This window comes from Tachypleus tridentatus, chromosome 13 (genome assembly GCF_004210375.1).
Source record: "Tachypleus tridentatus isolate NWPU-2018 chromosome 13, ASM421037v1, whole genome shotgun sequence".
In the NCBI taxonomy this organism is placed as follows: Eukaryota; Metazoa; Arthropoda; class Merostomata; order Xiphosura; family Limulidae; genus Tachypleus; species Tachypleus tridentatus.
The window spans coordinates 30,928,945-30,950,475 of record NC_134837.1 but is presented as its reverse complement, the minus strand read 5'-3'; the positions used below and the strand labels follow the sequence as shown (position 1 = coordinate 30,950,475).

Here is a 21,531-nt window from a genome sequence, read left to right as displayed (position 1 = left end):
CTGAATACTGGGATTTGACTGTCATTCTAATAAGCCACTGCCTCAAAACGAGGAAAATGAACTTTTTTTATTGCATTAATGAGGGGCGACCAGTGGACTCTCGGGTGCACAATCCAGCAATTTTATCACTGGTTCTCTACTGGTACGAAAAATAACATATACACATACATAAACTCAATAAAACATTTCCCTCCAGCTGTATGCTACCAGTAAAAATGTGCGGATATTACAAGTAGTTCAAAACTTAAAATAAAAGCACAGATAATTCTGAGGATTAAACGAAGACACCTCGAGAATTACGATAATTAAATGAGGAATTAGTGGTCAGAACTTGATCTTTTTGATCCATTCACCCAATCTTCTGATTTCATCAGTTTAAGCATATGGTGTAAGTAATTCTTGATGACGAGAAACCCACTTAAAATAAAATTGTATCTCAAAACGGCTGGTATGGGTATTAACACTTTTATTGATAACCAGAGAACAATGTTTCGACTTTCATAGGTCATCTTCAGGTTAACACTAAGATACACATGGTATAAACTTTACACCTGAAATATAACTTCCTTATTGTTCTTACGAAGCAAATGATTGTAAGTATTGCAAGGTTATGTTTTTGGAAATCGTTTACTTTATGAGTGTATGTTACATAACAATAACTAACTTTCGATGAAAGATACGTACTTAATGCAAAACCTGACCCTCAGTATTTAAATATACTTTTCAAATGTTGCTCCTTATTTCAAATTTAATCAGTTACATGTGTTACATCTTCTGTAAACATCAATTCGTGAGGAATATATTCCATGTTATTCAGAAAACTAAACATTACTTCGTGGGAATTAAACTTCAAGTTATTCATCAAATTCTTCCAAGAAGAATATAGAACCACGTAGTGAACATTTTATATTGAGGTTTATTATTTGAAGGTTCACAACAGACATAACACTGTGTTCAAGCGCATGTCTGCAAAACACGTGTTTACCACTAACGATTTTTAAAATATAAAACTGACTTGTATGCAGCCGTCAAAGTAATATAAAAACTAAATTATCTGCAAAACAAATTAGGATAAATATCAAATTTATACTTTATAGACACACACTGTACAGTAACTTTCTCAGACTATTTTTTTTTCACCCTCCACAACACTAATAATTCTTACTGGTCGACACAAAATTCGAGAAAACTACAAAAAGCATATTTAAACTGATACAATAGTACAATTACTCAAACATTAGAAATGTTTAACATAACGACATAACATGAATTACCTATAAATTGATGAAGATTTCTAGAATCTCTAACGCTGGTCAAATTATCCACTTAAACTATCAATATAAAAGTAACCTAGCATCTGTTGTACTTAACAACTTTAATGTTGTTTGAAAAGTTTTACGTTGTCGACCTTTAGGGAAATGAAGAGGGGGAAATCAGGAAGACGTCAGTGGGCTAGGAAATTACAAACACCTTACGACTTCTCTCAACCTATATGTCGGTTAGTAGCATGGTCAACTAACAAAGTGATTGGTCGATTTCTCCGCACACTTTCCAATAACAACCAGCCTTTGTTCATTTAGCCCATGGTCAGGAGTTATTTCCTATGCAAGTCAAAGTTCATGCTTAGCATGTTATTTATTTGGAAGTTTAAAATATATACACAGTAGGTCATAACCAGCCTATATATATGTACGACCATAAATTTAAGCCATAAATAAAATACACGAACACGAAACAAAATATGATGTTTATTTTCTGCTATTACATTTTACTTCGTTAGCAGCAATATAATTACTATAACCAGCTTGCTGGGCTGAATTATAGTTTCAATTTAATGTGACATCGAGTTAAGGCTATTATATTTAACTTTATATAGTTTCAACAATGCAATGGAAGGTGCGACATAATCAGCGACCATTCACATACACTGAATAAATTTTATTTAAATAACTACATCCAAATGAAGCTAAATGAATAAACAAAATCATGAAGAAGGACTGCGTTAAAAACAGCAAATCCCAACCTCTGATTATATACACACTTCAAGCGGCTTCCTTGTCATCGTGAATTTTAATACAAAATAACAGAATAAAATGTGTTCGTTTTCTCAAATTTCCAAACAATTTTTACGAATAAAGCTGAAACTTTTATACATAGAAGCCTTAAGAAAAAACCTGTCTGGGTACGGTTTATTTGAACCCAATGTAAAATAAAACAAAACTCCCCAAACCTTTACAAGTTACAAAATATATTAATTCGTTTTAATGCAACTCCGGCTAAGCGGAATCCAAAAGGAGAGTTATGATTTGGTTTGTTTCAAAATTGGCAAAACATTAAACAATGGCTATCTGTCGCTAATTTAGCAGCGAAAAACTAGAGGGAAGGCAACTAGTCATCACCACTCACCGCCAACTCTTGCTCTACTCTACCAACGAACAGTAAGATTGATCGTCACTTATTTATAACGTCTCCCTGACTGAAAGGGCAAGCATGTCTGATGGAACGGGGATTCGAACCTGTATATTGCGAGTTCAGTGGCATAACTACGTATGTCTGGTAAAATGAGGTTATGAGAAACGCCACGCTAATATTCAACTAATGATTATTATAATTTCCCACCAAATACATCATCGTCCATTCGAACGATTACGAAATAAAGCACTGTGATTATGGGTGCTTTGTGTGACGTATAATAATGTTCGTATCACTCATGAATCATGCGTGGTATGAATCACACAATAACGAAAATGCTACATCATGCATGTATAAAATGTGTTCAAATAATTACAAATCAGAATACATAAATACGAAATATCCAGCCATTAGGTAAAAATACCAGTTGCAAACTCGTTAAAAATTACGCACAATTCTTTGTGTACAACGAATCAAAATACCTACATCATAGACTTGACTATTACAAATAATGACCTACAAATGTAAAAGATGGTTCACGTAATTATTTTTTAATAACGAAAAATCCTCGATCAGTTTTATTCACAGCCTTTATTTACTGACATTCGCGTCTTATTGCTTCCATTACTTTGGTCGCCATTTTCAGAAACTCGTGTAAATTAATTACTATTGAACAAAACATAACGAACGCTAAAATATGTTAATTTTTAAAAGTTTGCCAATGACTAAAAAAAGTTCGTTATATTCAAAAATTTTACAAACAGGAGCTTTTTCCTCAACAAAATTGTGTACTTTTTGTGAAAAATATATTTCGATGCGTGCGTGCTCGCTCATCACAAAATATGAACGTTGCTATCAGCAAAGTTAAAGAACGTATTCAAATACAAAATGTGCGTTTTTCTAAGTTGTACACTCTCGTACAACGGCACACATCGCATTCATCTTTCACTTTATTATCAAGGTTTTGGTTGGGTGGGAGGCAGACTTCACACCACGGACAGAAAACTGACTGTCCAGGTGTTTCCTGTTGGGATACCACCGGAAGTTCTAGAATGAAGCACTGCGTGGTTAATCTGCCAGCACAAGAAAGGTGAACGCTTAATTTATACTATACATCTTCAAATAAGAACAGTCACGTTATACTCATTGTATATGTCAACATATTTAAAACATTATTTCGGTAATAAGTGTCGGTGTTCGTTTTTCATAGCACAAATATGTCCAAGTTGAACGAGAAATTTTTAAGAGACAATACTGAATATTCTTAAACTATTATTCTTTAGAACATATCTGTTTTCTTTTATAAAAACACCTCAACCTTGAACCATGTCACAAATGTGAAACCGTTTTTTCTCACAAAACTGCATAATGTATTTTTACACTGTGAAATATATAGCTGTCTAGCTTCTAGTTTAACACCACATAAACTATGTAAAAAAATTCAACAAAAAACTGAACAAGACCAAGCGTCAACAGACAGTCTGTGATTCTATACCATGTAAAAACTCAGGAAAGGTTATGTCCTCATCAGGGAACTGTAAAAATAAATTACTGAAATAACTGGAGATACAATAACTCCATGGAAGAACTTGACCTTTATCGATAACTTTATTAGTCATTTACTCCTAGTAAACCTTAATGATAGTGCAGGTTTTGAAAAACACATGTAAATATTTTAACTTTATCTCATTACGCATTTACCAAAATAAGACACAATTTACGTACATTTTATTATATATATATATATATTTATATATATATATATAAATGAAAAAAAACAACATTTTCTTTACGGCAAATATACTCAGGAAATGTTTAGAAAATTTCTCTCTTTCTTAAAATAAGACCTGCAGTAATAAAATATATAAATACTGCTTAAGTGTTACTAATTTTGACTTCCTTTTCAAGACACAGAAAACTTCACGTTTAAACTTGTATTACTGGATTTATTTAATGTGTGAAGCAAATAATTTACGAACTTTTTCAATGCTTTAAGTTCAGTTTTGAAGGCATATACAACTCGCTGCATAAACTGTTGAACAAAAAAAGCAGCAAATGTACATAATGTATCAGGTCATCCCTTAAGTAATGTCCGATTTTAGGTTCATGAAAAGATAAAGGATTTCAAACGCTTTTAAATGTTATTTAATCAATAACGTATATTCCATTACTATTAATTACTTTCTGCTAATATTTCACAAGCTTCTCAATGATACTTCTATAAAATTCTTGAGGTTTGGAGGAAAATAATGTAAAGAGGATAGTTTTGGCATCTTCGTGTGTTCCAAGCTCTTTTCCAACAAGGCACTTCTGCAAACTTCAGAACAGATGATAATCAGATTGGGCAAGGTCTGGAGAATAAGGAAAATGTGGAGGTTTTTCCCAGTCTAGCTCTTCAATCTTTGCAGATGTGATCATTTCTGTATGTAGCAGCGCATTATCCTGGTGTAACACAATACCTTTAGAACTGATCAAAGCAGGGCTCTTTTCTTTCAGTGCAACATTCAAGCACTCTAACTGTTGACAATAGAAGTCTGATGTAATCGTTACATTGAGTGGCAGCAACTCAAAGTGGATCATAACAACAATATCCCTTCAAACGCTTAACAAGACTTTCCTAGGGTGGAGGTCCATTTTGGGCTGTGCTTTAGCCAGTTTACCTGCACTGAGCCATTGTCTGCAGCACTTAACATTTTTATAATGTCCCTTTTTCATCTCCAATCACTAATCTGTCTAAAAAAAGGTGAGTTACATTCACGAGAGTGCAAAGAAGTGCAAATGTCCCCTTTTGATCTAAGGGTGGCTTTTCTCTAATCATGGGGGACCCATTTTACAAGTTTTGACATCTTTCCAAGCTGTTGCAGATGGTGAACTGTGGAATGGGTTAAGTTTTTATGCTAGTTCTTCAACTGTTACAGCACAATCTTCATCAAGATCAGCCAACATCTAGTCATCATTAAACTCAACAGGACGACCAGAACATGGTGCATCACTTAAGCTGTAGTCATCTGATCTGAACTTCTGAAACCACCTTCGACACTTTGAATGTTTAATGTATTTTCTGCTGCACTGTTGCCTTTTTTAAACTCAAAGCATTATATGCCTCATGTGCTCCTCAGACACATCCATCTCAATAAGGATTTATTTGACTAATGATCTGAAAAAGTGGAGTTGGGTTAGTTTCTTTTATTTGTCTGAACATTTTTATACACATCCTACTACATATTTTAGTCATTAAAGCCTTCTACAAAGACAGAAATGATGATGCACTTTCTCTATTAAATTTTTGGACATTACTTATGGGATAGCTTGATATATTAACTTCCTTTCTGACTAGTATACTGCAAACAATGAGGCAATGGGAAAAGCACTATTACACTCACCTTGTGTAGTGTTCACATAACACTTTGCAGCATAGTACATATGTACAACTAAAGCCAATGGTTCATTTCCGTGTATAATAGATCATGACCTTTAAGTTACCAAAAACTGTGCATGTGTTATCAATACACAGCTGCTACTAGACAACTATTCACAGTAAAACACAACTGCACATATTGCAGTGCAAGCCATGACACTGTCAAACACACACCACCAAATTATGAATACTGCAATTTAGTATTTCTTTGTGATATAACTTCACTTTTATCTTGTCTCACACATTCTGAAATATCTAACACTGAGAGCCAATTACTGGACTAGTATTACAACAATCAAGACAATAAATATTCACAATGAACATGACCAGAACTTTAATCTGTGGTTCTACTACAAAAAAGATAAAATCTCTCCTTTTTCAATAACCAACATATAAGTAGCAGTACATCTTGTTCAAGAGTTTTCTTAGTAGGTTTGCCTCCAGTCGAATAAAATGTTCTTCATTTGTTCTGTTGGCTTACAAAACAAAAACAACAAATGGATGAATTATGTCTAACAATAAGAAAAACAACTTTGATATTATCAATATTTTAACAGCTTTAGCCATTAAGGTAAAAGTTCTTAAGTGTTGTTTCAAGACAAAAATCTGCTTTATAAGACTATTTTTATCCAGTATGTTTTATTAGAATGTTTAAGAAATTACTGGGTGATTCCTATCACTACCTTGGTTTATAATATAGATCAGTTGTGATCAGTCATAAAATTATCTATATATGTGAATTAAACTTTGATATAAACATTTTTTACATAGCTATTACTTTAACCTGTAAAAAACAGACAAGAGTTATCTACTCGGGATTTGAGCCTGGCAGCTGAGCTGGTTAAGATACCAGTTGATCTTGGAACACTAGTGTAAAACAAGAATTTCAAGGTCATTTTTGATATTAGAGTCTGAATTGCATTGCAGCTTGTCCTGCAACCTTGTAATTTTTTTAATATATAATTAATACACTAAGTCTGCACAGGAGCATGTACACGTGTAGTTAACCTTTATGTTATTGCACAAATAGACCACTAACTAACAAGTAAATTTTAACAGTATCAGTACAAATATCCAAGTTCAAGAACACCTTATAAAAACATCCCTGTTTGATAACTAGCTCACAACTTACAAAGCATATTGATCAATTTACAAGTGTATAGATAAATCCATAAGTTGGTTTTGGTAACCACTGTAGAATTGCTGCTTCTTTCTGTTATATCAACTATTGTAATCAATTTGGTTTAGACCTATATCACTTGATCCCCAGAACAAACATTTCCAAAATCATAGAATACAAATAACAAAAAACTGCCAAAATTATAGAAGTAAAAATAAAGGTGTCATATAAACATTTGATAACTTTACATTTCAAGACAATGAAACCATTAAGAAAGATTATTCTTGTGATTTTCAGATGAAAGCACAAACACTAAAAAAGGGTTACACTGAAAGAGAAAAAATTGTTCTATCAATATTTAAGTTGTTTTTTTATATTGTTTATGGGCTGGCTCTCAAACTTTAAATATACTAAACAACTGCACATCATTCTAATAATATCCAAGAAACATACAAAGAACAAATAAAAGGAAAAATTGCTTGTGCCTTAGCTCATATTAATAACATACACCGTTAAGTAATATAAATTATGACTCGGGACAAAATTTGTTCATACATACACAAGTCTTTCAAAGGGTTAAAGAATTTGAATCGTTTCTGTGGAAAACATGTTTTAAGGATTTAAAATTCAGTATATGAATCATGTATATATAGCTCATCTGTTTGTGTGATGTAACGGGAAGGATGGAAATGTAATTTTCAGAATTACAGGCTACAAGGTAAAACCTTCAAAGCACAAATTCAGGGGTATTCTCTAATTAAAACAATAGCTTTTCTCTTTTTTTTTAATCTATAAATCTAACGTGTTGTAGGCGTAAAGAATTAAAGCATTGTATTCATTTTGCTATTTTACCTGGTAGGAGAGATTAGAATTTCATTAGAGTTGTATTCTGTTTTCTGCTATTTTATCTGGTAGGAGAAAAGAAATTAGAATTTCACTAGAGTTGTATTCTGTTGTTTGCTATTTTATCCAGTAGGTGGATAGAGATCAGAAGCTCATTAGAGTTCTAATCAGTTTTTTATTATTTCATATGGTAGGTGATGAGATAAGAATCTCACTAATATTGTATTCAGTTTTTTACTATCTCATCTGGTAGTTCGATAGATAAGAATCTCACTAGAATTGTATTCATTTTATTATTTTATCTGTTAGGTGGAGAAAGATTAGATTCTCAATTTCCAGCTTCCTCATTCTTTGTTTTACATTCTTTAATAAAACCAACTAATGTAAAGGGGCATAAAGAATTCTGTAATGACAAATCTAACACAATTTACTTATTAAGAAGGATTTTTGAAAGGTAGATATCATTTCTGACACTAGAAATATGAAAATGTACTTCAAATTTTAGGGAAAACGGTAATGACAAGTACTATTCTACTCTTGTAAAATACAGAAAAGTAAAATTTTGTAATGACAGATCTAGCTTTATTATATTAGAAAATAGAAGTTGTAAAAGACAAAGTGCACTTATCCAGAGAGAATAGTTTGATTACTGTCTGCCCATTATAATTTTGGTGACAAGGGTGTAAGGAGGCTGTGAAACCTTATAAGTGTAGTGAATGTTGATATAATAAGCCTAAAGTAAAGGTGCAGTGTAAAACCACCTAGCCTTGAGCCATGTGCATAAAATTTATCAATGGAGACTCTAAATTAAAAATTCAATAAATATTTTTTCCAGATATGTTGTTAATACATTTTATTTTATACTTTCAGTACCAAGACTAATAATATTAGATACTACTTTTGTTGCTGAGCAATATGACAAAAGCTGTTGTTTGAGTGTATTACACTAACTTTTTATATATTAAAAGCTGTTAATATAACTGATGATTACCAATAATTATTATACGAATACATCATAAATTCATTGCATGAATGATCATTATGTTGGTTGGCTCACAAAGGAATTTACCAATGTTTGACTGCCTCGACTGCACTTTTATGTCTCTTTGTTGGCCAAGCTTGATTTTAGAAAAATGTATTTGTTTCAGTTACCTAGAAAACATGAGGTTAGGGTATATGACAATACGACAAAAGCTGTTGTTTGAGTGTATTACACTAACTTTTTATATATTAAAAGCTGTTAATATAACTGATGATTACCAATAATTATTCTACGAATACATCATAAATTCATTGCATGAATGATCATTATGTTGGTTGGCTCACAAAGGAATTTACCAATGTTTGACTGCCTCGACTGCACTTTTATGTCTCTTTGTTGGTCAAGCTTGATTTTAGAAAAAAGTATTTGTTTCAGTTACCTAGAAAACATGAGGTTAGGGTATACTATGGAGTGAAGAGTGATAGTACTTGCCCTGTCATTTTTTACAAGCTATACGCTAGTTCTTTATAGTTTCCACTTATCAGGTAAATTTAAACAATTGAATTTGGAGGCAATATTGCTCTAACACAAGTCTGTTATTTAATTCAAGTTAAAATATAAATAAATAAAAACTAATCTAATCACAGCAAACTACTTATTTAAATGTGAAACTAAAAATAAATATGGAAATGAGTATAGATAATCATATATACTTCATGTTCTTATAAAAAAATTATAATGCAGTTTCATCAGATAAGTATAACCACTGTTAACAATATTTTTCACTGTGGTTTATATTGTTAGAAGTATGAATGTAGCTTAATGATGCTTTTAACAATTATTTTTATTACTAGTCTATTTTATATTTCCTTGCAATTTTAGGAAGGTAATTTATCAACATAAGGTATTTTAAAAGACTAAAAACATGGTGGATTTCAAATATAATCTAATTAAAGAAACAAAAGTTACATTCATACTAACATGGTTTTCATGATGAAGCTAATTTTTGACATAACATGAGATACTGATCAATTTTGCCATCACTGATATAAAGTCCATGTGTTATAAAGCTACCTTAAAATCACTCAAATATTCATACAGCAAAAATGTACAATTTTTCCATGGTCATAGTTACATTTTGGTCCTTTTTAAGTAATATCAGAAATGGAAAATCATTTACGTTTTCTTGCACTTACAATATAAAATAATATTCATCATAACTCAATAGAGGTGATGAGTTTATATTACACAATAGTGTAATGAAATTCAAATACTTAAATTGCTACTCAACAATTAAAGTATATGAATGATGGCCTTAATCTTAAATAACTCATACCAGTTTCCTTGTTTTTCTTTTTTGATTAAGATTACTCATGTGATTAGAAATATTTCTTTTAAAACAAAGGTTGTTTCCATAACTATTGTATAACCAAATTTTTTGTACTTCAGTCTAAACTAACTTTTTAAAACACAAACTCTTCAAAACAGATTAATAATATCATAAGGTAAAAAACACGAGGTATCTTAGCAATGCACAGGAAATTTAAAATAACATTATAGTCAGTGTAAATAATCTAACAATACTGATGATTGCATTCTTATGAGAATTAAGCCTAATCTATATTTCCCTAATCCCATAACAAGTATTACACATTTTTACATCATGAATATTTTCTTTACCTTCCTGAAAGAATATTTCTTAAAATATATGAACCTAAGACACAATGTAACAGAAACCCACCAAGACTGTCAAAGCCACTCTGCCAGCTATCAACATTTTATTAACCAGCCACAAAACAAAACCAAGACTAAATGTAGCCCTATCCACCAATACTTTTGTATCTGTGATTCATCTCCTTCCAAATGTTATATTTTCTTTCTTAGTATCATCACACTGGGCTTATAACAATAAATAAGAAATGATACATTTACAATAACATTGATTTGTGTCCTACAAAAAACTGTTCATATAAATAACTGATTTTTTTAAATCAGCTTGTGAATAAATTGTAATTTTACTTGTGTTCCATATCTTTAGTTTTAATCACACACACACACACACATGAATAAACAAAAACTAAAACCACTAAGAATATTCCTCCAAGCAAAACATTCTCTCTAAATTATTTTTTACACCAGTAAATTCTTGACCACCTAATATTTGTTTTTAGTCCCTAAACCCACCTATTTCATACATAAAATCTTCTCTACTCAACCATTTTAAATGAGTGTGTTTAGATCTAAATAACTGTAACTGTTACTATGGAAATAACACAAAATTTAAATAGAACTATTCAATTCACCTATTACAAATTGGAAATTGCAGCTGAGGTTTTAAATCATATCTATCTGGTCAAAAGTTTTAAGACCATACTGAAATAAATCGTTAATCGGTAAACACATAACGAAATTTAGTCATTTGTGTTCAAGCATCAGCATTGTCAACATCTGTGTTACATTGGGTAAAAACATGGCAAAGGCTAAAAAGTTGACAGAGTTTGAACGTGGCAGAATTCTCAAGCTGCAAAAGCAAGGTCTCTCTCAACGTGCCATCGCTGGTGAGACTGGGCAAAGTAAAACTACTGTTGCAAATTTCTTCAAAGACTCTGAGGGATACAGAATGAGAAATTCAATTTAATCTTGATGGTCCAGATAGGTTCCAAAAATACTGGCACAATACGGATATCTCACCTGAGATATTTTCTACAAGACACAGTGGAGGAGGTTCCATCATGATCAGGGGTGCTTTCTCCTGCCATGGAACAATGAAGCTTCAGGGTATACAGGGGAATCAAACAGCAGCTGGCTACATTGGCATGTTGGAGAGAGCATACTTATTGACTGAAGGCCCTCGCCTGTGTGGAAATGGCTGGATTTTTCAGCAGGACAATGCTGCAATCCACAATGCCTGCAGGACAAAGGACTTTTTCCTGACGAATAACGTGATTCTTTTGGACCATCCAGCGTGTTTGCCCAAACTGAACTCCATTGAAAGTGTTTGGGGGTGGATGGCAAGGGAAGTCTATGGAAATGGACGTCAATTCCAAACAGTGCATGATCTTCATGAAGTCATCTTTACCACTTGAAATAACATTACAGCCAGCCTTCTGCAAATGCTGATATCAACCATGCCAAAGCAAATGTTTGCAGTTATTTGTAGTGACAGCTGTGCAACTCACTACTGAGACCTCTTGTTGGGCATTTCCTACCCTGTTTAGAACTTGTTTTAGTATGGTCTTAAACTTTTGACCAGCTAGTTTTTTATTTTTATTTTCCCTGTTCTTATTTTCATCTTTCGAAGTGCTACTCAAATAAGTGTTTAGTGGTTGAGCCTAAGAATGCAAAATGCATATTTTCTCTTTATGTTCATTGGCCTTATAATTATGGCCAGTAGTGTATATATATGTTCATACACACGAGTTTTGTTTAACTGAAGCTTTTCCTACAATGAAGCATGCCAAAAGGAGAGTGATAGCATATATTCAAGGGTTTGAAAACAATACTGGTTTAAAAGTAATATTCATGATTAGTTAACTAAATTGTATATTATCACATTTTTTAATGAGATTTCTTACTTGATAATATTGATTCTTAACAGTTCACCTGTGCTATTATACTGCCCACTATAATACTGTTTTTGTGGGTTTTTTGAGTCAATTCTTTGCATCCATAATTTTTTTTGTTTCAGTTAACTGAAATATGATACAACAGTTGTAATCTGGACCTCATGACCAATATCTTTTGTTTGGTGCACATACATATAAAAATTGATGAAGTTAAACAAATTTTGTTTTGTTACATGTTTGGGAACTGGTCTAGATAGGCTTATCTATATCTAATTTAAAACAAAATTTTAAACATTTTTTGGTATTTTTGGTATTTTATCATAATGCTTGAATCTGTTCCCTTTTATAATCCATATTCTTCATATTTCATCATTCAATATGCCAGGTATACTTTAATTTTGTGTACAATCACTTATCACCAACTTTTTATAAGCCTTAGTTCTTTAGCCATTACAATATCAATAAAAAAAAATAAAGGTTTGTTATAACATTGGGACTGTACAAGAATATATTGTCCTTCAAAGTTGCCTTATCACACAAACACATGTCCTTGAAAGGGAATTTAAACTTTCTCTTTACTTTTCACAACATCACTGATTCTCCTTCTAAATTTTTGAAAAAAGCTGGCTAGGTTCTTAGTTAAGGCAGATATATTCTCTTAACAGGTAAACTGACTTATGGACTGAGTTGCCATTGTCAGTAATAGGAGATGGCACTTTACACAGATTCAGAAGGGTAATTTCTGTTATACTATGAAGAAACAAATCAGTGCATGTATAATTCTTAAGAAATATAACTTTTTCTTTAAAAACAGTTTAAGACTTTTTATTGTTGGTTATATATAAAAACACTTCCTTTGCAAGTTTCCCACCTTCTTCAGGTATAGAGCTTTGTATGCATATTTTAAATTCTTCCTAATAGAAATTAATAATGTTACCTCAATAAAACTGAATACAGTAGCATAAATGACTTAACAAGTCTAATACAAAAAAAAAAGCTCATTTATTCCTCAAAACTATATTCAGATACACAATTCCCAAAACTTATCTTTTACTTTTAAAAGACAGTCAAGTTCATAGAAGTGTAGTTTTCACTGACATAAAATACATTACTGCCTTTCTAAGTTTCATACTCGTGTTCCTGGTCTCATCACTAAGTATAGGAAAAGATGATGCATCAACATTATCACGTCCCTTTACAATCTTGAACACCTCAATCAAATTCTATCTAGTTCTTTTTTCAAGAGAAAATTTGCTTCCATTTTATATGTAATAAAACACAAAAACACCCATGAAAGCTGTATTGACCCAATAAATTTCCATATCAAATTTGGTGAAGATCCATCTACAGGGAGCAAAATAGAGGTAAAAAAAAAGGGCAAAAATGAAAATCTGTATGCATCTCCCTGAAAATCCAACAAACCTTCATATCAATTTGGTGAATAATCATCTAAATGGGGGAAAATAGTGGTAAAAAGAACATAAAACTGAAAATTTGTATTACATCCTACACTGACCTAATGAATCTCCATTCCAATTTTGATGAAGATCCATCCACACCCTGCAGAATAGTTACATGCATACAACAATACTATTAAATAGATATATTGCAACTATTAAACTTATCCTTAGAAATACTTCATTCTCATTTCCTATGCTAAACATTTCTCTACATCTTGTTTGTTTTGCATTTAGTTTTTCCTGGCCCTCATCAGTTTAAAACTTCCCTTACAGCTGTGTTGATTGCCCTTGCAAACAAGTCAGCCCCTACCCTATTTAAATGTAAACTATCCATTCAAAAAAAAAAAACTCCTTTCTCCCACTGAACTGATCCCACCAGTCCAACCAGCCAATCTGCTTATCCTTACAAATTAAATTAAGCCTAGCATTCAGCCCTAGTGACCTACTTAAATTTTATTCCCACCATTAATTCTTTGCAGTATTCCTGACACAATTAAGTTAAAACTTTTCTTTAAATGACTTTATCAACCTCTTGTATCAATTAGTTTTCTTGACTTACCCTTCCCTACTATTCATCGGAAGAAAGAACAGTGAACACTGAAAAGAGCTTGGATCTCGTTTGAAAACTATTACAACTTTTGTATGTAATCCCGTTTGTTAACTTTTAATCAGAATTAATCCAAGTTTAATTAGGATAGTCCCCAACCTGCAAGCTCTACAAATTCATCATTTTCACTGTTAGCTTCCTTAAAAGTTAAAAGTTTATATCATTCCAGAATTGTTTTTAAAAAACCACCGATTTATCCCATCATATCTAACAGACTGTAAACGCTTGTCTTATCCACTGATTGTATTTATTGCCAGGGAATAAATATTCAAAACTAAATTACTAGTAGCCTGTTGACAACACTCTTAAACCCGACGTTTAGAATCAAATATATTATTATTACAGCATTTTATTACTACTCAACTTCTCATCAAAATAATTAAGTAGTTGCACTACTACTTTTAAAAGTTTAAGTTCCTATTATTAGGAACACTGTCTACAAAACACTGCCATTTACAAACAAATGATCAATGATTGGAAAACAGCTGTTTCGCTTTCTTAATTTTAATTTTTCAACTTAAGTTACATCAACCCTTTTAACTTTATGTTAAAAACAGCCTTATACTCTACAATTCTAACAATAACACTAAGTAACAGCAACAAAACATTTATGTTTAGAATTTTTTCATCTGCATCTATAATAAAACAAATCGTAATGTTTATAATTTCTAAGCTCAGTTGTCACCTCTGAAATTGCCTTGGGCTTTGATACCGTTGATTAGCCAGAAAGCCCTCACTCGCCTACAAGCTGTTCTGGCGAACTTCAGTTTTCCAGAAATAGAACAGCGGTAGCCATCACTACTACTAGTCGTAGTACAAGTTCATATAATGCACCCGAACAGAAATCAGAAGCTCCCCCTAATGCCGCGCGACTAGCGCGTCACTTTGTTGACGTTACCCAGAACCAAGCAGATAATCAGTTGTATTTTGTATACTGTTTTGATATCAGTTCAAAATTGTACATGTTGCTAATGTTTCTTACAACAAGAATAGAGCTAAGCTAAAAAGAATATTCCTACATGACATTTCAAACTTCCCTACATGTTGCAATTCACTGTATTCCTTGAAATTGAACTTGCCAGACGCCTAGTTTGATTCCTTGATGCGTTCGTCAGTTGATTGGCTAAAGGTGTTGTCACGTGACTGACGCAGTGCAAAAATAATAGATTTTTCAGAAAACAGAGCCCTCTATATCTGAGGTGAAAATAGGCGTTATTTTTGTCTCGTTTTCAGCGAACTATGAACGTTTATACTAAACTGCGTTTTAACTTGAAGTTGCTTTTTTGTTTTCAGTTAACTAAACATTTGAGAAAAATATTTAATTTCCAAGCCAGCATATGAAATTACATACTCTTGTAACTTGTTTTTAAAAATATCTAAACCAATGATAAATGCATCACCAAGATTTCTAAGTATTTAAATATACATATGCGTCTTACGTGGAAATATCGTGACATATAATTTTAATATTTTTCATGCCCTTATAAAACAGCAACTATCGCTGAATGGATTAAATGACGTTTTAGTTGTTTGTTGTTGAACACATAACTACACAATAAGTTATCTGTGCTCTGCCTACTACATGTATCGAAACTTGATGCGTAGCATTATAAACCGTGAGAGTTACCACTGTATCACCAGGGTCTTTAAATAAAGTATTTCGCACAGCAAGACTAAATGGCATTGGTACAAACACAATCTGAAAAGATCGTATTTATTGCAAGGTGACCATAATACAGCATTGAAACTTCATACGAGTATTGGTTCGTTTGATTTGAAACACTGTAATGCAATTAGTTTAACTTGATTAAACTGGTATTTCAATAACGAAACTTAAAGAGGGCATAAAATAGTGTTTGATCTTACTGATAATAATACCTTATTAGTACAAAATAAACCCTAAATACTCAATAGACACATAACAATTAACTTTTAAATAGAATTTAGATTACTTCTGAGCTTGTTTGTTTGTTTTAAGACAAAACCACATTGAGTTATCGGGTGTGTACACTGCGGAGAGTTGAACGCGCCCGACATGACCAAGCGTGTTAAGGCGTGCGACTCGTAATCTGAGGGTCGCGGGTTTGCATCCCGGTCGCACCAAACATGCTCGCCCTTTTAGCCGTGGGGATGTTATAATGTGACGGTCAATCCCACTATTCGTTGGTAAAAGAGTTGGCGGTGGGTGGTGATGACTAGCTGCCTTCCCTCTAATCTTACACTGCTAAATTAGGGACGGCTAGCACAGATAGCCCTCGAGTAGTTTTGTGCGAAATTTAAAAACAAAAAAACAAAAACAAAAAAGAGTTGAACGCAGGTTTAGCGTCGTCCGTAGAATTAATACTATCCCACCAAGGGACATACTGGAAAATGAGAAACATGATTCTTTCTTTATTAATTCAGCTTATGCATGTGAGTGAATTCCTTGTTTGATTCACAATTTCACACTAATTTGTCATTCTTCCTAGAAAATTCCTACAACCACTTATGTTTGGAAAGTAATAACCTTCTAAAAACAACCTTTCTAGTTCTTAATCGTTTTGGTATTTTTAACGTTAGCAACACCATAAAAACATAGGCGAAATGCCCGGTTCAGAGGCTCAAACATTCAGGCATAGCCTCGTGTACGTGTATGTGAGGGGAACAATAAGCGACACCTTACCCATACGGTTATTCTTAACTCAGTATCAAATATAGCCATAACTTTTATAATGAGCACACATCTGAAATGCGGAATGTGTAAAATCAAGAGCACATCAGATTATTTTGATATCTAGACTTGCAGTCCAGCACACCAACAACAAGGCCACACCGGACCATTTTAAAATTCATAACGAATCTTTTGTTTTCCTGAGGTATCGAATGCCAAATGACAGAGATTTTTAATTGGAAGAATGCAAACTTTTGTTTAACATATAACTAACGGTATTACGTGCTATTGTTCTTAGTTACGTTTCGATATTTTCTGAAAATTGTATTTTGTCTTGTTTTGAATTTCTCGCAAAGCTACACGAAGGCTATCTGCGCTAGCCGTCCCTAATTTAACAGTGTAAGACTAGGGGAAGGCACCTAGTCATAACTACCCACCGCCAACTCTTAAGCTACTCTTTTACCAACGAATAGTGGGATTGACCGTAACATTATAACGCCCCCACGGCTGAAAGGGCGAGCATGTTTGGTGCGATGGAGATTCGAACCCACGACCCTTAGATTACGAGTCGAACACCTTAACCCACTTGGCCATGCCGAGCCAATTGTGAGTAAATTACGAATAATAATAATAGGCAGTCATTATTAATCCAGAGTGTATGATTTTGTTCTTGGAGTCTTAACAGCGCTCACATTTTACACAATATGCTTACGTTATTATTCATGCTATGTGTCAATAAAACTATGAATGTTTCAAGATCGGACAGCGGTAAGTCTACTCAATCACAATGCTAAAATATAGACTTTGATTCCCCTCGTTGGACAAATCATAACGCCCGATGAGGCTTTGCTCAGCAACGAACGAACAAAACGAAGTATTTGTAGAAGCTAGATATATATTAGACTAATGTTTTTTTACATTCACAATGTTCGATGTTAATGCTTTTTGAAATCCTCAGAAAATATTCTGAATAAAATGAAAATAAAATGATTTTTCACCAGCAATGCTATAGTAACAGAAAGATACTACGATGATAAAATAGTAAACTAATTATAATGCATTTTTGTTAAGATATGTCAGTAGATAACATTTGGAACACCGTAATGTGTCCAAAATTTGTATAATACAGATTTTTAATTATTTAAAATGTCACCCCCAAAGGCTAACCGGTAAGTCAGTGGGCTCTTATATTAAAATATTTTTCGATTCCCTATTATTTGCACAGCACAGATTGTGCATTATGTAAATTTGCTCTTAATAAAGAACAAAACTGAAAAGTCAGAGCAGTGATGTCCTTTTGATAACCAATCACATTGTTAAACAGCTACCAAAGTTTTGAGTAGCCCGTTAATTATTTACCAGCTCTACATCTTAAATGTTTAGATTTTGTTCTTGTTCTGGTTGAATCAGTTCAAGAACTGTTAACTGTCAAACTTCAGACACATTGTACAAGATATTTATTTGGTTCTCTTGTATTGCAAGGTTTTTTTGAAAAAGTATGATATTTTTTCTAAAGAAACAATGCCGAAATAAATGTTATATTTATTAGTGGCATGAATAGATGTCACCCACTTACCACTACTGAAAGTGATGCTCCGTCAGTTAAGGTGCACTATATTCTAAAATGGATGAGTCAGACCGTAGAAAGCAGTAAAGCCAATCGGGTATCTTTAGGTACACCTTACGTATTAAAATTTCCATATTTTAATTCAATACTTTATATTGTGTGTATGCAGAATTTTGTAGTTAATAGGGCTTGAGATTCAACCTCATAGCACTAAAGTTTCGAATAATTACTGTGGGGATCATGCCCCCAGACCCCTCTAGAAATGGCATGCTTAGCATACATCGTATGTTATATTGCTTAGCTGTGGAAATGGCATGACCATTCAAAGATTGCTTCCTACAGTGCAAGTGTATGTGTTAAAGATCATTTAAGATGCTGTAGTGTTATGCAGCATGGTAGAATAGAAGGACTAATATATCACTGAAACATCGTAATATAATAATCAAACATGGCAGTTATCAAAACAAAAACGGAAATACATCAAATCAATTAATTAATAAAAATAAAGCTCTGCATTATTCGTTTTATCTAAATATACATATACATACATATAGATAATTCAGAACTTTATATTAAAACGATTTTGGAGTTTCATCATCTCGTTACAGTCCACGTCCGGCCGTATTCTACGTGACGACCGTGTCCTTGGCAATAACCCTCCAACGCAGTTTTCAATTTGAAATAATCTGCTGAAAGGTTTTTCCTGTCAAAAGCACACTACTCCTTCCTTATTTTAATAATCCATCTAGAATTAAATGAGCGATGATTTCTCAGCGTCCATTTCAATAGTTCAATTTTATAGAAATCCCTAAACGCTATCTCCGAAGTTAACTGTTATATCTTCGCAGAGAAGAGGACGAATATTTGCTTCAGCATTAAACTGTTTGAGACATGCGACAGTTAACAAATATGTTGTGAAGTAATATATGTACACGTGACTTGATTACGTTGCGTAGTTGCTAATGGCATGCTAATGATTTCTGCTGCTGAGCAATGACTTCGTAGATTCTCACCTGTTACAAAACGTCCCACTTTACATAACATACCTAAGATAAAACTTTTTACAGATCTATTTTTGGATGGTTCTGGTGTCTCAGGTTTATCCATATTCGTCCTTTTCCAATGTTATTAAGTCTTCCGAATCATCGACCTTAATGCATCTGAGTGTATGAATGTTTTGTTACATACCTTACCCTGTATAGTAACTGTTATCAGGCAGTTAAATAAAATCGCTTTTTTTTCTTTGTAGTTCCGGGAGGAAATACACAAAGTTTGAACGAAAATGGAAATGTTATTCAAAAAGGTTGATTAATTGTTTCAAGACAAGCATAAAGCGGGCTATCTGTGCTCTGCCTCTAAGGACTATCAAAACCTGGATTCTAGCAGTTTAAGTCTGCAGACATTCCTTTGTGCCCCTGGTGGGGGAAGCATTTAAAATGAAATAAGTTGTATTTAGAACAGAACCGAATTAAAATAGTGTCGAAAATAATCAAAACAATCCCCAATCAAAATACTTCAATATTTATAAATATGTTTTTAATCACATCGTGTGATAACGGAGTGATAGTCGCAGAAGACGAACGAATATGCCGATATTAGTTCCTCTAATATTAAGACTTCCAACAATTTGCTTCATTCACTAACTGCCACGGACCGTATTGTGTTCTTTTACTACCGTAAAATATTCCACGCACGTTAGCTCGTGGGTGCGTTTTAAGAGTGGCAGTCAATTCTTTAACTCAATGGTGGGTGGCAGGGTGTGACATAGCTAGCTACCTTCCTTCTGGTTGGTAGTTCAGAAATGATAGTCTTACCATTAACACAAAATGCCGATACAACAACTGACTTTGATTTGTTGACAGTTTACGTTTTATTCTGGTTTGGTTTGTTTTGAATTTCGCGCAAAGCTACACGAGGGCTATCTGCGCTAGCCGTCCCTAATTTAGCAGTGTAAGACTAGAGGGAAGACAGCTAGTCTTCACTACCCACCGCCAACTCTTGGGCTACTCTTTTACCAACGAATAGTTGGATTGACCGTCATATTATAACGCCCCCACAGCTGAAAGGGCGAGCATGTTTGGCGCAACGGGGATGCGAACCCGCGACCCTCAGATTACGAGTCGCACGCCTTAACACGCTTGGCCATGCCAAGCCTCGAGTTATCTGCTAAGTCCACGAATTTTAGTACTGTGAACCCGTAGACTTGTGGCTATCACATCGCGGGACAAAAAAATAAAAATAAAAAAGAACACCATTCAAAGTTCCTGTGGAATAAAAAATCAATGGTTCTGTCAAAGCTACAGTTGTTATTCTTTTTCATTTTATTTTTATAAAATGCAAAGCATAATTCACCCTTACTAACCTTAGAACAGCTAAGAGAGTCAAAGCTGTATCATAAACGTTGTAACATGGTAAGTTCTAATGGTTTCTCTCTATTTTTCTCTGTTTTCTCATATAATTATTAAATCTGTATTAATGACGGTGTGTGTGTGTTTTTTTCTTATAGCAAAGCCACTTCGGGCTCTCTGTCGTGTTTACCGAGGGGAATCGAACCCCTGATTTTAGTGTTGTAAATCCCCACACTTACCGCTGTGCTTGCGGAAGACTTAATAACCCTACCTTATATCTGCAGGCATAGAATGTAACTGTGTTTTAATTTTATTAGGTATTAAACGTACCTGTCGTCTTTAATGAAATAATAATAATTATTATAATATATTTTATGGTATACTCAAGTTTAGAAAATTATTTTTGTCGTATAATACATCACGTTATGGTTGGGCCTATACAGTTTGTTATTTTTATACTCCAAGACAGTGTATACGTTACTAAGGGGGGTTGTGATGTCACTTATGACGTAACGTATCGTTTGGCTAATATGTTACTCCAGATGTTAAAACAGAGCT

General features: G+C 33.2%; 1 protein-coding gene across 1 annotated transcript in view; it reads right to left on the bottom strand.

Annotated features, from left to right (window-relative positions):
• Positions 1 to 15,510, bottom strand: part of LOC143238345 (semaphorin-1A-like) — a 124,788-nt gene extending 109,278 nt beyond the window's left edge. The window contains 1 exon segment of the mRNA XM_076478497.1: positions 15,094 to 15,510. The gene's annotated coding sequence lies outside the window, so the exon portion shown is untranslated.
• Positions 15,511 to 21,531: the final 6,021 nt, after the last annotated feature.